Source organism: Vicugna pacos, chromosome 8 (genome assembly GCF_048564905.1).
Source record: "Vicugna pacos chromosome 8, VicPac4, whole genome shotgun sequence".
Taxonomy (NCBI): Eukaryota; Metazoa; Chordata; class Mammalia; order Artiodactyla; family Camelidae; genus Vicugna; species Vicugna pacos.
Genome location: NC_132994.1, coordinates 17,167,631 through 17,184,930, shown reverse-complemented (window position 1 = coordinate 17,184,930; position 17,300 = coordinate 17,167,631). Strand labels below are relative to the sequence as shown.

Here is a 17,300-nt window from a genome sequence, read left to right as displayed (position 1 = left end):
GTTTGGAGTATGGGACAGAGCTATGTTACTCTGTCCTGAAGTGCCATTTTCAGTTCTGTTCTCCATGTTTAACTCACCCTAAACTGTGTCATTATAGGTTAAAGCCGACATTCCCTCTGCTGTGTGACACTAACTTCTACATGGAATAGCAGACAACGGTTTGATATCATGGGAAGAAACAGAGAAAAATCAGAAGCTGTAGTCTGAAAACCGAATGGTGCTCTGCCAAAAGCCAGGGCTCTGAACACAGCCTGCAGGGTTCTGCCGCTTACAGCCACCTCATCATGCACCTGATACAATCCCAGGGAGGTTTGGCAGATAGGATGTGAACCATATGCAAGTTATGTTTTACTGAGATAAGTCCAAAGGATACATTTCGCACAAAGGACACAGGTGGACATCAGGACATCAGGGACGTTCAGGGAGCCTTTCTCATCAGGGTTAATATCAAAAACATTTATCAATGGTAAAGGCGCAGTCATCAGCCCATCAGGAGTGCCTTCTGGATGTGCTGTGCCAGTGGTTAATTCTTCAGTGCTTGAATTTTGAGATGGGAGGATGGGGGGGGGCAGAGGAAAGGGCTAGGACAATGGCTATTTATGAAAAGAGGTTACCAGCTCCGCTTTTAATTACTTCAATGAGAAAACCATCAGACAACATTGTAAAATGACTATAACTCAATAGAAAATGTTAAACTTAAAAAAAAAAAGAAAACCATCAGATTCACAGTAGCAAAGGTTGTACAGGGTATGTATGCACAAGGAATGGGGGAAAAGGGTGAGGCCAGGGTCTTAGGGCTGTCCCAGAATGGTGCCCACAACACTACTAGACTTGTTTTAAGGACTTGCTGAGTGATGTAAAGTACTTGGCACAGTGCCAGGAACAAATGTTACTTACTATTATTATTGTTATAATTTCTTTGAACCTTAATTTTCTCATCTGTAAAGTAGACATAAAAATAAGAGATATTAAAAAAAGTAAATGCAGTAATGTAGGTGAATGCATTTTTTAAATTGTAAAGAGTCATGCAAGTATAGTTACATCAATCTTTCCTCCATTTTTTTCTTTTTAGGTGGGGGAGGTAATTAGGTTTATTTATTCTTGTTTTTTAAGCAGAGGAACTGGGGATTGAACCCAGGACCTTGTGCATGCTAGACAGGCACTCTATCACAGAGCTATCCCTTTCTCCTATAATTACATTAATCTTGACGCAGGGAGAAGGATGAGTGGAGGGGAGAGACACAAGGTCTTCAGGGACTTCTAGGGGAGCTGATATTTCCATACAACACAAGTTTAATTTGCATTGAGAGGGCCTGGGTTAGGCAGAGGGGATGCAGCAAGAGTGAGAAATGCCGTAGCTCATCTTTGGTCTATTGAGTGCCATGTACTAAATTTCAGAGGAATGATTCTTGTAACCTGAGCCATAGGGATGAGAATTTACATTTATTCAGAAATGACTCAGTGCCAGCTACTGTGTTAATAATAATTACAGTAATAATAATAGTATTGAAAAATAAAGATAACCTATATATACATATTTTACCTTTATTTATTTGTTTTAAATCCTATCTTAGAATCTGTTCTCTTATGTTTGAGATTAACCTTTTTTGTATTTCTTGGTTTTTTTTTGTTTGTTTTTTTTGAGGGGAAGGAAATTAGGTTTATTTATTTACTTATTTATTTTTATTTTTTATTTTTTAATGGAGGTACTGGGGATTGAACCCAGAACCTCATGCGTACTGAGCATGTGCTCTTCCGCTAGGAGATACACCCTTCCCCAAGAAAGCTTACATTGAGTGCTTTGTCTGTAGCAGATGTTTCATAAATACCATGCATTATAATCCTCTCAAAATCCCCGTGGAGAAACAGAAAACCTCACTTTGCTGCAGACCCCGGCCTCACAGCAAAGAATTTTAAAGGCAAAATTCTCTCAGCTTTTGGTGTTGACTTAAACTCTATTATGATAATAGTTAAATAGGTACATTTATAAAACCCAGACTAAGATAGTTACAGAATCCAGGTCCGTTTTCCTTTTCATTTATTTCTGTATGCAGTGCTTCTTACCCTCAGCACCCAGCCAGACAACAAGCCCAACCTTAGGAGTTCACAAAGCTTTTGTTTTGGGTTTTGTTGTTGGTTTTGGTTTAGTAAAAGCCAGAAGTTGCAAACAAGCCAATTCACCCTGAATTCAATCATGTTGGTAGTAAATATCACCTTCTCTGCATGACGTTTCCATTTAACTTCAGTAGGACATGAGAGGTCCTGCAAGTGCTTCCTAACTGCCAAAAATTTTTTTTTCTCTTTTTACTTTAAAAAAAATTGAAGTACAGTCAGTTTACAATGTTGCATCAATTTCTGGTGTACAACATAATGTTTCAGTTATACATACACATACATATATTCCTTTTCATATTCTTTTTCATTACAGGTTACTACAAGATATTAAATATCATCCCCTGTGCTACACAGTAGAAATTAGTTGTTTATCTGGTTTACATATAGTCCTAACTGCTAAAAACTTGGTATGTTTGGTTATCAATTGGCATTAATAGGAATTAAAAATTTAAAAAGAAAACCTAATAAGAGTCACCAAAGATCATCAAATATTGAGACTTACAAGCAATAAGCAATAATTTCAACTCTCCTCAAACAGGATCTCAGGTAGAAGCATTGGAAATGTGAATTTCATTACGACTGACTGCTAGCTTTGATAACAAGGAGAAAAATAAAGCCGGCATGAACAATCATGCCCAGCAAGGCCAGAATGCTGCCTGCCACTTCCCTTTGCTCCCTGAAAATTTTTGATAAGAGAGATCTGGATAATTTTTTTTTCCTAGCGGTGGATCTTTGATAAACAGTGTGGAATCACGAACAGGCTGTATTCATTAACTTTCCACTCACTTTCATTTTAGGGGAACTTGCTTTGTTCATTTTTATTGATAAAAATAATTCTTTTTAGGATAATACGTGTTGAAGGAAGGAGATGAATTTGATGCTATCCAACATATATGCACATTGTCTTTTTTATCTGAAAGAGACCCGAGCGTCTTGGCATCAGTCTCTTTGTGACAGTATCTCAGTTGTGATGACAGATTGATTTTTTTGAGCCTCGTTCTCTTTTTAGCTCATGGTCATCATCAGCTTGCTTGTGCAAGATACCCAGCTGGCAGTGGGGTCCATGGTCATGAGGATAAAAAGCTAGCGATGTAAAAAAGTATAGCTGGAAAACATTTTAGATTTCATCTATGCAGGGTTTCTCAAACTGGATTAAAGCACGGCCTCCTTTAAAGGCAAAATTCTTTCTGTTTTCAGTGTTGACTTAAACTCTATTATGATAGTTAAATAGGTACATTTATAAAACCCAGGCAAAGACCAGTTATCAATTCAGTATGACATACTATTTGGTAAAACAAATTTATAACATTGAATTTAATATAAAAATATAAAAAATGTTCTGGTTTTGTATCTCATTTGTAGATCTGATTTCTTGATCTGGACCATCATTTGAGCCTTTATTACAATTGATATTGATTCTGCCTTTTAGAAAATGATCTCATATGAAAGCACCAATCTATTGAATGGTCCTATAAATTTATGGTACATCCCAACATTGGAGATACAGAACTTTTCTTTCAACCAAAACACTTCTCTGAGTTTTGGCTGCTACATGTATCCTAACAATTGGTATAGATGAGCAATATGTTTGTAAGCAAAGTGCATTTGACTCTGACTGCCACATTGTTTTTATTGTCATCTGCTTTGTTTCTAGTTTGGTGCGTTCAGTCTGCGTTGTGATACCTGAATCCTAGCACCTCTATTCTCTGTTCAAACCAGTGCCGCTGTGGTACCATGTAACTTAACTTGGTACAAACTCAATCATTTATTTATTACATTTATATCTATTTTCTTCCCATTGGCCTGTGGCAAGAACCACATCATTCTGCTTTACGACAGTTTAAAAATAATATTAAATCAATTTCAATTTAATATGTAAATTAAGGAAATAAAGTCTACTTTATAAAAATGTCTTTAAATTGAAAAAGAGAAAAAAATTTCTTTAATCTATGACTGGTAAACAAAAGCAAATGTAGTCATTTATTTTTATTTGTTTTTAATGGAGGTACTGGGGATTGAACCCAGGACCTCCTGCATGCTAAACATGTGCTCTACCACTGAGCTATTACCCTCTCTTCGAAATGTAGTCATTTTGATGTTAGAATATGCCGATAGAAAGGTGGTCACACTTGTTGCCTGACATGTGCGTAATAATAAATACCATGATTACAGGTGTTCCTCAGGCACCACAGGATTGCAAATGCAAACACAAACACAATATTGCATTATGGGGCAGTCTTGGTAGTAAGGCAGTTATCCAGAGGACTCATATACTTTAAAAAAAAGATTCCCACTAAAATAGAAAGACAATAACAACTTTCTCATAGTACTTGGGTATTCCCTCGAGGATACATCTGTGGATTCCAGTTTGAGAAACACTGACTTAGTCCAACCTATCTGCTGTACTTCTGGAAAAATGTTTGCTTTCATAAGGAACTAGCAATATTAAACTTAGCTTAGTGTGTTAAATTGATCATTATTATTATTAGTTGTTCGAGAGACATTTGTAACAACACCTATCTGATAGATGAGCTGAAAAACTGAGTAGAATAACATATCAATAGAGATTAAATAAATAAAGATTCAACGACATCCAATGCTTGCCTAATAGTTGCCTGTATTTTAAGTTATTTAATTCACAGAAAGTCAAAGCAAACAATTCACAGCTTTATAAATGATATCTGTGTTTTCACTCTCATTTACCACATTTCTTCATTTCCTTAAGGATAAAGGCACCACCTTGACTATATTCCTCACCTTAGTCATTAGAATATTCTCTCCTCACACACTTTACTATGTGAGTTTCAAGCCAATGTTTTGAAGGTGTGATTTCATCCTGATATTTCTCCTGTGGGTGAGAATGTTTACTCTGAATTTTAGAGGTGTTTAAATCTGTAACCAAGGAACTGTATGTGAGGCAAAATTAGTGGAGCTTTGAAAAATCTAATTTAATTCTACTTTTTGTAAAACCCACAGTGTAAATGCTTCATAATGGCTTGAGGCAAGAAATGTTTCAAAAGAACTCACAATTGTTTCTTTATTCACAGAGTCCACTGAAGTGGGACTGTGAGCATTCTCGCTCATAAAATTTTCTTCTGTTGCTTTTTCTTTCATGTTTGGTCTCCAACTAGTATGCAATCCTCACATGAAGACATGTTCTACCAAAACCTGGTATATTTGGATTGCATTATTTCCCTGGGCTATTATTTCTCCTGCTATTGATCTTTTTCAGTATACACAGGTCAATTTTGAAAACAGAGTTTTAAAGGATAGTTGGTTCTTGGATTAAAATGTCATGTAGTAGAGCCATCTGTTATAGGTGAAATTTTTTCAGAATGCTAAGTCCACCATCGGCAAAGATGCCACCTCCCTGCAATTTCTTTCCATTCCCTATGTTTTCCTTTTATGTCTCATATGATTAGCTTTGAAAACAGGAGAATTAAGTTCTTCTGAGCAGTTACTAGGTAAGCGCAGATGGTTTTGTGTGGTTGCTGGGTGGCAAGGTCTGTGGCACAGATTTGTCCTCATAAATTGAGTTTGTCAGAAGCATGGAGAACATCCACCTCTTTACAAGGGCTCTGTTTCACCAGCCTGGCTTTCTTTTCTCTCGCTCACTCAACTACAGCAAAGCACCTGAGTGAACACTCACGTATCATGATCAATAATCTCTCACTTGCTCCTGGAAACAACATATTATTTTTTCTGTTTGTTCCTGGATATTTTTTCATATGCAATAAACCCAGCTGACATATGTTTCCATTGATTAAGAGTGTTGAAGCTTAATGACTGAAGGCACATAAGGAAAATGTCGCCAGGGGTCAGAGGTAATATATGGCAGGGTTTACTGGTGGTGCCTAGCCACTGTTTTTGGTCTCTCTTTGTTGGCCAAGTTGAACATGAGCTACGAGCACAAAGCCGAGGGTCTTCCAGTTTCCCCAGTGCTACTTCTTTTGTTAAGAGGAAGAGACTGGCTAAGAATGTAGTTATTGACCAAACCCTTCTTTGGTCCAAATTCTGTCTTAATGGTTTATAAGCTGCGTGATCATGAGCAAGTTATCTTTACTGCTTAACCTCAATTTTCTCAGCTATCTTGCAGGTAGCACACAGAATACAGTGTCCATAGCTGTTAAAAGTTTGGAAAAGGTTATACTTGCTGTCATAAATTCACACCCACCAGAAGGAAAGCCCCACAGAGTTGCCTTTCTGTCAACCTGGTTACTGGGTTCTGCATAAAGGGGTTACAGCTATTCATTACTTGTTCAGTGTCCTGAGGGATTGTACTTGCCTTATGTAATGCAAACCACAGAAACCTTACGCTGAACAGACCAGGCCTTCTCTTTTTCCTCTAGCTCTAAAAAATTTTCTCTCATGAAGGCGCTTCACTGGATTATTTATTTTTATAATGTGAACTCAAGCCTGTGCTCACCGAAGGCCCGCTCACTATCTAAATGACAGGACACTATAGTTTTAACTATAGAAAAGCTAGAGTATAATTTTCAACAAGCTTCCTCTTGCGGGTACCAGTATTGGTTTCTAATAGTCATGAAATTGATCTTAGTCTGTTCTCTCCCAGGATCTAAATAAGCTATTAAATAATGTCTAATCATTAGTTGATGGGATGAGAAATCTATTTTTCATTTTTATTAAGTATATGCTCTTAAATATTTCCTCTCTTGTTTACTCAGTGACGTTTCCTCATCCAACACACAAGTAAAATTATTACTATTTTAACATAAAGATTTAGGTCTCTTCAACCTGAGAATGTCAATTCTGTATTTATTCCACAAGTTTTTAGTTTAAAAAAAACCAACAAATGACTGGTTTGTGGTCAGAAACTTCTTATAGCTAGCTGACCTGCCTATCAGACACCTGCTTTTTAAATGGAGTGTTTCTAATTTCAGCTCATTCTGGACTTACATGAGCAGTTTCTGAAACCCTGGTGAAAATATATTCTTCAGAGAGGTCCAGTATCTCCCTCAAGATTCCACTGAGAGTATTAAACCTCTTTCTGTTTGTTTTTGCCGCTGAACAAAGTGACTTTTACCTGTTAAATACAAATACAACCAATGCAAAAAGAGATCACGTTTTCCCTTTGATTTCAGTGATAACAAGTTGCTAAAGGAAAAAAATATATATATCTATATATCTCAAGAAGGAGTTTATCTTCTAAGTTTTCTCTAAAAAGATCCAGGAAGGGTTAAAAAGAACCACATACATGTCATATGCACATCTGCTGTCAACAAAAATAACCTGAAACAGTGTGCATATAACTAAAAAGTACTCTCAAACTCAATATTTTAACATGCCCCAAACAAACAGCAAACAGAAAAGCCTAGTCAAAAGTCCTGCTAGGTTTCTCAAAACCAAGACCTTGGGGAAATGGAGAAGGACTGATGGCTGACAACTGAAAGGGCTCAACATCACCAACGGGGTGATCCGTGGGTCTAGCGCGGCGCCTCCCCGCCCAGCCACCCCCACCCCAGCCCCCAGCAGCCCTTGGGGAGTGGTGGAGATGGTTGGACCAGCAGGGCCCGGCACCAAGAGCCAGTCTACCAATGGGCTTGGTGCCAGATATCCAATGAGGGGAAAGAGACGTCACACACTGAACTCACCTTATGTAGGATTTACACTGGGGTTCCTTTTGAGTAGGAGGTTTCAGAAATCCATAATCTGAGACAGTAAGTATTTATCATTCTGTGTCTTTTGAGAGACATCAGGGATCAGAGGAAACTCTGTCTAAATGTGCTTCTGTCGCTCCACGATTCTTCGAAGAAGACTTTCAATGTCCTCCTAGCAATTAAAACTCTCCCTTTTGGGTGAAATCCCCTCGGAGCCAGCAGGGTAGGGGCAAAGGTGGGCTTATTCCAGCGTGAAGCCGCAAGGCCTTCTCCAAGGGCATGCCATGTCCACTGCTGGCAGTCAAGAGCAACGCAGAGCTCTCAGCGTGGGGATGGGCCGCGGGGTAGGGGGGGGGAGCAGACCGTGGGCACAGGCCCCGCACAGGCTAATCTAGGGAGAAGCAAGAACAGCTCTGGGGAGGTCCGCCAGCACAAGCGGCCTGAGTCAGGGCAGAGGGTGGGGCGTGAGCAAACTGAGAGCAGAAGGAAAAACACGATTAGGCCAGGAGATCAAGGGATTAAGCTCAGAATGCAGCCAAGTCCAAAAGCCCAGAGGAGCAAGTCCCGGTGGCAGCCCCCATTCATACCTGTTCCTGGTTCTCTAGGCCCCTCACTAACAGCAATGGAGGGGGGAGGTAGCCTTCCTCCCAAAGTCGGCTGGTCCTCTGGGACAACTCCACTTTAACTGTGGATCCACAAGGACACTGCCAGAAAGAGCTCCCTCGCTTCCCAGCGTCGTGGCACCAAAGACCTCCCCAGGGTTTCCATCAGAGCATTCCATCCACGAAGCGTGAGTCTCTCCGAAGACTCTCTCTGCGCTCAGATCTCACACAGAGTCCATTCCTTTTTGAGAACCAGCCAGACCCTGACCCAGGGCTCCAGGACTTTCATAAAGGTGAGTGTAAACACTCCATTTGTCCCACTGCGTGTGGCGGCGGGATGGGGAGGTGGGCGGAGGGCGTGCCAGGAAGCCAGCTGTAGGGAAGTCGGAGACGCGTACGCCCAAGGGCGCAAGCGCAGAGTGAGAAGGCAGGCACCGTGGGAGAATGCTGGCTGTGCCTAGACCTCCGCCAGCAGCTTCCGCAGCACCCGCTCTGCTCCCTCCTGGCGGCCTGCTCCTCCCCAGAGTCTGCGCTCTCAGGGTGCAGCCTGGCACGTGCAGGGCTGAGGAGACCACAGCTCCTAGCAAGGACGAGGGAGCGGGGAGAGGCCAGGCCTTGGAGAGGGCTTTCTGGCTCGGGAGTTCAGTGGCAGCTGCTACCACTGGGCCCGCCGCAGGGGAGTGTGGCTCTTCCCAAGCTTGGTTCTCCAACTCAGGATCTCCTAGGGTGCAGTCCTCCTTCCCACAGCAGCCGGAATGGGGAAGGGTCGTGGATTTCAAGTTGCGGCGCTTCTCTGAAGAACTGGTAGGCCCCACGACTGTGCCTAAATGCCGTTAACGTCACTTTCTCCCTCTGGGTGCTGTTGGCCCTGAGCTGCAGGATTGCACGAGGGACTTCTCCAGGCCTTCCGGCCGCACCTGGCTCTCCATCCGCACTTGGAAGCGATGCAGGACTTCGTTTCCGCGCTCCCGCCAAACCGGAAGTGAGAAAAGGCGCCAAGGATTCAATGTTTTCCAAATCGATGAGGTACCAGGCTGGGTCATCCTTCTTTTCCTCGCGTTTCTCTCGGTCGTTCTAGCCCCACTCGCTTTGCTCAGACATGATTTACCTGTCGGTCTTGGTCAGGTAGAGGCCCAACCCATGGCGACTGGCTCCAGGCCGGACCCTCGCTTACATTAAATGGAGACGGTTAACCCGTTACCATCATATTTCTTGAACACTGGGAAAGCCTGTAAAGTGTCTCCCAGTCTGATCTATTAAAGCGCTTCTGTCTTTTAATTCCCTCTAACGCAACAAGCATCCAAATGGCAGAAGAGATAACTTAGAAATAACACCGTCTGAAGGTTTTACTCTGAAAATGTTAAAATGAACCTCCCCCAGCATATTTGTTTGCAAATGATATGTTTGCAATTTGTTTGCACTAATTGTTGTCAATTTTTGCTTCCTCATAGGCAGATGAGAAAAATAATTTAGTATAAGTTTTGGTATGAAGGTGGATTTCAGCCTGGCAATTTATGGAGAAATCTATCCAAATGTCCTAAAGTTTAAGCAGGGATGGTCATTGAATATACAATAATAAAAAGCATCATATTATGTGATATGATTCAGAAAAAATAAGTGCCATAGTAATTGTGGCTGTAGTAGCATTAAAACAATGCTTTTTTATCAGTGACATAAATGAATGGATTATTTTGGACGTGCTACAACTTGGTTTTATGATTCTCCCTTGAGTCAGTTTTGGAATCTCTTGTACAAAAACTACAGATATCTGGGGGCTTTGAGCCATGATTAACCCAAATAACTGTCTAATTTCTGTTGAGATGGATTGAAATTTGAATGCTTCTTTTGTGGCTATAGTATGCCACCTGCTTAGTGTATTAAAAAAAAACACAAAGAAAAACTCTTGTTCTGCTTGAAAGCTTTCATTGTTTCACTAGATTTCAAATAACTTTGCAAGTAAAAGATGCTGGACTTTTTGCTTGTATTTCAGCCATCAGTGTGTTTTAGCCACTTGGAATACGTTGTAGAGATAGGACAGCTGAATATTAGTAAAGCCCAGCTGTGAAAACTATTACACTCCCATTCTTCCATTTAGAGATAGTCTCTTAAATCTCTGAATTGGTTTCCGAACTGCAATCCCATAATCCCACTGTGTTTAGGGAAAATGAAAGATCTAGCAATTTAACTGATTTAAACAAGGGATAATTGGAGTTGAAGACGAGGGGTGAGGAAGAATGGTAGAATATTATTTGAAATCTCATGGTGTGTCCATTAGCTTTTACAGAATAACAAACCACCCCAAAACTTAGTGGTTTGAAACAACAGCCGTTTATTTAGTTCACGCTTCTTTGCATTGGCAGTTGGAATGTGTCTGCAATTGGAACGCATGAAGTGATTCTTCTGGTTTAGGCTGACTCTCATTTATCTGCAGTCAGCTCTTGGTCTGCTCTGCTTCCAGGGATGGAATCGCTCTTGGCTTGGGTGGCAGGGCTGACTGGAACACAGTCCTTTCATCATCAATACACTTGTTTGGGCTTCTTCATCTGGTGGGGGGGTAGTGGTAAGAGGAGGAGCCCCAGTGCACAAGTGCTTTTCAATCCTTTGCTTGCATCATGTTTGCTAGCTTCCTATTGGTCATACATGTCCCATGACCAAGCTCAGAGTCAAGTCTGAGGGTGCGCAAACTTCCACGATAAAGAGAGTATGGATACAAGGAGAGGAAATGTGTAGTCATTTTTCCAACCTGCTGCATATGGTTTATTAGGATCAACCATTGAATTAAGTGGGAATTTTTGTTGTATAACTTTGGCACAACTCAAAATCTGTCATTTAAAAAAATATTTTGGAGACTGGTCAAAGACAGGCTTAATGAAAAATAATAGATATATTCAGCTAAAATTTATTTTTGTTTGTTTGTTTTATGAAGGGGAGGTAATTAGGTTTATTTGTTTATTTCTATTTGGAAGAGGTACTGGGGATTGAACCCAGGACCTCATGTGTGCTACGCATGGGCTCGACCACTTGAACTATACCCTCCCTCTGTTCAGCTAAAATGAACACTTTATCCAAAAACTTTTGGGAATGTTGTTTGGATGATCAGACTTCATGAAATTCAGTCAGAAGGGGTTATGAGATCTCTCTGTTCAGAAATTATAGTTTGTATTAGAAAGTGCTGAGAAGCTTTGCTTGGATTCTAGAATGGCTGTCTCAGGTAATTCAGTGCAATCCATTCCATCCTTTTGTGTCTGGATTTTTTGCAAAAGTATGTATTTTTAGTGTGTATATAATTTGAGTGTGTATATAATTATACCACGGATGACTTTCGGTGGAGTCGTGGTTGAGAATTATTAATTCACAGAGCTGAAAGAGGCATTTTTCCATAACTGTCAATATTAGAGTGTCACACCTGTAACTCATTTTTGGAAACCGGCAGGAACTGCTCTTCAGTGATAGGATGCATCTAAAAAATAAAATACAATCACCCTCCCCACCTCATCTATCCCAGCCCACTCTTCTCAAAACCTTGCTTTAGTGCTCCAGGAAATTCAAGAGATTTGAATTTTAAGAAAAAAGAAAATCTGATTTAGTTCTCATCATCTAAATAATTGCCACCAAAGTACATAAAGTTAAATTGTTTTCCCACTTGACATTTCAAGTAAGAACTTTCTTTTCTACATTAAAACTTCCCTAAGTGACTCTTTGACTTCTGCTCAGTGACTCTTTCCACCTCTTTAAAGGAATTTGTTGATTTTTCAACACCCTTTTTAAGTTTCTTTCTTGCTGTCACGTACCTGTTGCTCCAGAATTGATTTGTGATGTCAGGCATGAATAAAATGCTAGATACAGCCAGCCTCAGTGATTAGCATTACTTGGAAGATTGATTTGAAGCAGTGAAAGGTTTGAACTCAAGCTACTTTGAAGAAAAAAAATTTTTTATTGAATTATGTTTCCACACTCTGTTGAGCTCTTTGGATGTTTAAAAACAGTAAAAGTCAGTGATACCTGACTGGAAGAAACTGACACTCCACTTCAAGACCTGCTTATGAAAAAAAAAAAGCAAAACCAAATCAGGAAGAGAAGCTACACTGCATAGCTAGAGTGGGTGGAATGGGCCTTGAAATTCAGAAAAGAGCAACTCCATAAAAATGACTAGAAGCAGAAGTCTTTCTTCAAGGAGGTGGGACTTGAGGTGATACTTACAGGAAGTGGGAATTCTCAAGTGAAAGTGACTAGGAAATTGAGAGCCTAGGTCATAGCTGTTGGAGTCTGAAGCATGAGAAGCATCTCTATTTTCCAGATTCTGCCTTTAGAATTCATTCCAAGGTTCTGAGGCACTGAGGACAAAAGGAGCAAGTGAGCCTTGCAAGCGAGGGGCAAATGACCAGGGGCCAGAAGACAAGTAGCCTTACTGAAGTAGGGGGTTATACTGGGAGTAATGGGAGCCAGTGCTGGGTACGTAAACAGAGCTGGATTAGGGAGGGCCTTGATTATCCAAATGAGGATCTTGACTGTGAGTTCTATACATTAGGGTCTAAGAAATGTTTGAGAAGATTTGTCTATTTTAAGATTAGAGCGCTGAACCTATAGTTAGTTGACTGGAGTTGGTCAATGAATGCCTGAAGGGGGAGCCCACCAAGAGTATTTTATGACCAGGTAAGGGTAATTGGAAACCAGCTCGTTACTTATATGCCAATGGCAGCAGTGTAAAATTTGTTCTCTATTGGTTCCCCAGTCCTGCATACTTGTTAATACTTACAATTGCCTCAGTAATTCTTTTTCGCACTTAAGGTACAAGTGGATGCTTCAGATTGCCCAGTTCAAACAACATCAGTTTTACATTAGTGGTGTCTAGGTCAACAGCATTTGCTTAGGTTGAATGGTTATCTTAGAACTCGAAAGAGCTAGAGAACGGATATTCTGCATTTTGATCTCAAGCTGTTTTAACTTTAATCAGGGTGCTGTTACTGCAGAAACAGTCATGTTATAGACTCAGTCGTGTCTCCCTCTCCCCTAAATTCATATGTTGAAGCCCTAATCCCAATATTACTATATTTAGGAGGGAACTTTAGGGAGATAATTGAAGTTAAATGAGGTCACAAGGGTAGGACCTTGATCTGATAGGACTGATGTCTTTACAAGAAGAGAAAGAGACACATAAGAACTCTCTCTGTGTGAGCACAGAGGAAAGCCATAGAGGACACAGTGAGAAGGTGGCCATCTGCAAGTCAGAGAGAGAGAGAGATCGCACCAAAAGCTGAGTTTTCCAACCGCTGGTCTTGGACTTCCAGCCTCCAGAACTGTGAGGAAATAAATTTCTGTTATTTAAGCCACCCAGCCAGTGGTTCTTTGTTATGGCAGCCAGAGCAGACTCATGCAGGTAGTAACCCTCAAAATGAAGGACGTTAGGGCACGTGTGCTGGGGTTCACAGCTGCTTCATTTGCCTTGTTGTCCATAACCAGGTTCTAGGCGCGGGAAGTATCTAGGGTGCAGATTTCTATTAGAATTACTTTAAAGGATGTGAGGTCCCAGATCTTGACTTTGTCGTCATCATGTACATTCAACTCTCAAGTGTCAAGGGATAATTTCTTGACAAAACCTTAGCAAGGGCTATTGTAAATCTTGGTCATGGGTGAGAAATTCATGAGAAAATTTCCCTGAGGAAATCTGCACTTTTGTGCAGATGAGAGAGAGTAGTTATGTTTTCTAAAACAATATTGATTCATGGGCTCTAATTTAGGTTGGTGAGTGACTGCCCTCTTGACAATACAGGGATGGACACATCTATTTGTGAGCGAGTAGGTTGTCATTTGGCTGGTGGGCATGATTTGATACTATGCCAGCCAGCTCTTTTTCCTGAACAGACTTGCGTTGCAGTTTATATAATAGCTGGTTTCCAGGCAGAATCAATATGATTTTGAAAGGTAATTCTTACCAGTGTTTCCCAGATCTCTTTCAGGTTTTCCATTCCATTAAAACTCAATTTGTGCAATTCTATGGTGAGAGTTGGTCTGCCAGAAACTATTTGTGCTCCAAGATGCATAATACTAGTAATATTGCCTCCTTCCCTCCCTTCCAAAATGCTACCTGTTTTTATTCTCTTTGTAATAGAAAACTGAATTCATGCAGAACGTATTAAAATGTCTTCTTTTCAGGGTGAAAAGCATTTTATTTTAGTAGGTTACTTACTATAGCTTCAAGATCAGTTCTAGTCATTTGAAACAGAAGCAATTCTGCCTCAACTGGTATGATGAAAGCCTGGAATGGGTGTTCTCTGTTATAACCAGCTTATGCCTAGAGGCTGGTTCTTTGTCTCATGCGGCACTTTGTGGATTTTGCAGACACCACCCCCTCCCCTGCAGTGGAAAGCCTTCACTATTTCCCCAAGTTGGCTTAGTGTGCCCTGGCTGACCCCATCCCATGCCTGCTTGAGTCCATGCCATACAGTCTTCTTTTGCATAGCTCACCTCATGTCTCCAGCTGTCCCCTGGGGCAGGGTCCCATGGAGGTCACTCAAGCCTGAACATCTTCTGCTGGGTCCACTCTAGCCCTTAGGAAACCTGACCAGTGTGTGCAAGGACAGCTTTCTGCATCCCAGCCTTCTTTTCTTCCCCTGCAGTCAAGACGCATTCCAGTCAGCCTGTCTCTTTAAGATTTTCCAGATAAGAGCAGGCCCCAGAATCTGCAGTCTCCATCCCCGGAGGACACAGGGCTACACTCTCTCCCAGGCGCCAGGCAGACTAACACACACCTGCTTCTCAGTAAACACTCGCCTGGGGCACCCTCCCTTTGTCCACCCTTCATCCTCTGTTCTCTCTGAATAGTTCTGTGGAAACCCTGTCCTTTGGCTAGTGGTGGGGCTTGGGGGTGGGGAGACACTCCTCTAACCAGGATTGGAATGGGGAGTGCTTAACACTAACAGTTCTGCTCAAAGGCCTTGTCAATACCTTTAATTTCTTAGCTTTCTTTCTCATATCCTGGAGATTGGTAATGTGCCAAGGATTGTCATTTTCAGTTTTCTGGATGCTTCTTAGCTAGTTCTGTTTGTGTATTTGGCACATCTCTTTAGAACAGAGGGATACTTGACCCCTGTTAGTTTCAGCTGAGATTAGGAAATGTCCCATTTAACATTCTATTATAAGAAGAATGATTGGAATTGAGAACGAGAGGAGATTGAAAGAAGATTAATCAAAATGAAATCTAAATATAAGCCATCAATAACTTACAATCAAAGTAGAAAAGCACAACAGAAAAATATGTTTTATAATTTTGAGTGTGGTAATGAATGACACTAAGGACAGTTAAGCACAGATAATAAATACACCATATGCTACCTGGGCACCTACTTTGAGAGCTCTTTATGGGACATGTACATGAAGTGCCAAACTGTAGGGGACATCTTAGAGAGTACAGCTTAGCAAAACATTCATGTCAATAGTGTAGCATTTGATTTTTGGGTTTATTAAGTGTCACATCTAAGATAATGAGATGGTTAACTGAGTTTACAAAAATGTATATATAAATGAGTGAAGATAATGCACCAAAATTTTGTAAAGAGCAGTCAAAATTTGATAGAGCAGTAGTGGGTATTCTTTCTATTCTTTTAAAATAAAAATTTATTTCAGAATAGTTTTAGATTCACTAAAGAGTTGCAAAGATAGTACAGTTAGTTCTCATGTATTCTGCACCCAATTTATAGGATTACAGTGAGAATTATGCATAAGATGTACCTGGAACACGGCTGTAACTCAGTAAATGTTTTAACTGCTATTATTATAAGTACTAGGAGTAATATTTTGGCGACATGATGTAGATGAGGAGATAGATGAACCTGTGATTTGTCTGACACCCACCCAGGAGGTTAGAGTAAGCAGTGTAATGGTCAACATGAGCTGGAGATGTTCCCAAGATTGAGAAGATTCCATGGTCAGGGAAGGAGAAGTTTTGTGTAGAGTCAAGCAGCAGTCAGAACCTTGGCTTCCGTGAGTGGATAGGAGGGGCTCAGTCTATGAGCAGAGCACCTGGGCTGGGGATCCTCAGTCACACATGAGCCTAAGGTCTTATTCCCTGTAGCTTATTAGGCATCAGTGTTATGGGCTAAATTGTGTCCCCCTCCAAGATTCATATGTTAAAGTCCTAACTCTAGCACCTCAGAATGTGACTGTATTTGGTGCTATGGCCTTTAATTAGAAGATTAAATGAAAATGAGGCAATTGGGGTGGGTCCTAATCTGATTTGACTGGTGTCCTCACTAGAAGAGGAAGTTTGGACGTACCTAGGGCCACGTGGGAGAAGACCATGTGAGGACACAGCAGTAAGTGGCTGGCTGCAAGCCGAGGAGGGAGGCCTCAGGAGAAACCAAATCTGTGGGCAGCCTTGATCTTGGACTTCCAGCGTCTAAAACTATGAGAAGGTATATTTCTCTAGTTTAAGCCACCCAGTCTGTGGTACTTGGTTACGGCAGCCCTAGCAACAAAGATAGACATTAGGCTGGGATATGGGGGCCAGTAGAGTAAGGGGAGCAAGTAGGAACCAAAGAGGAGGTTGGGACTCAGAGCTGGGGAGCACAGGGGCAAAAAGAGCCGTGCTACATGGAGCAGAGTTACGGGTCCGACTGGGAGCGTGACCCAGGGAACATCACAGCCCCTCCCTTAGGGTATGCAACAGGACTAGGGGGTGGGGGCCCCAAAATAGTTGTTTGGGAGGTAGAGCCTGTTGCGCCTCCATGTGGGAAAGGTATAAATGGATTTACCTCCGAGGAGCTGGGGAAGGAAGGCAGGGAACCCAGAGATGATGAGGTGGTGGTGGTAGGTGGGGACCATGGGCGATCATCAGTGATGTGACTGGTTATGGAATTAATGACCATAATTTGATTTATTTTAGGGGTTGTGATTTTTCTTTCGGTCAAAAGTATGATTTTGGGCAGGGTGGGCAGGAGTGCATGAGGGCATGTTTGTAGGTATAAAA

The 17,300-nt window shown here is 41.2% G+C and overlaps 1 pseudogene; it reads right to left on the bottom strand.

The window, feature by feature from the left end:
* Positions 1 to 8,620: 8,620 nt before the first annotated feature.
* On the bottom strand, positions 8,621 to 14,376 carry LOC102527804 (N-alpha-acetyltransferase 40-like; annotated as a pseudogene).
* Between the last annotated feature and the right edge of the window lie 2,924 nt (positions 14,377 to 17,300).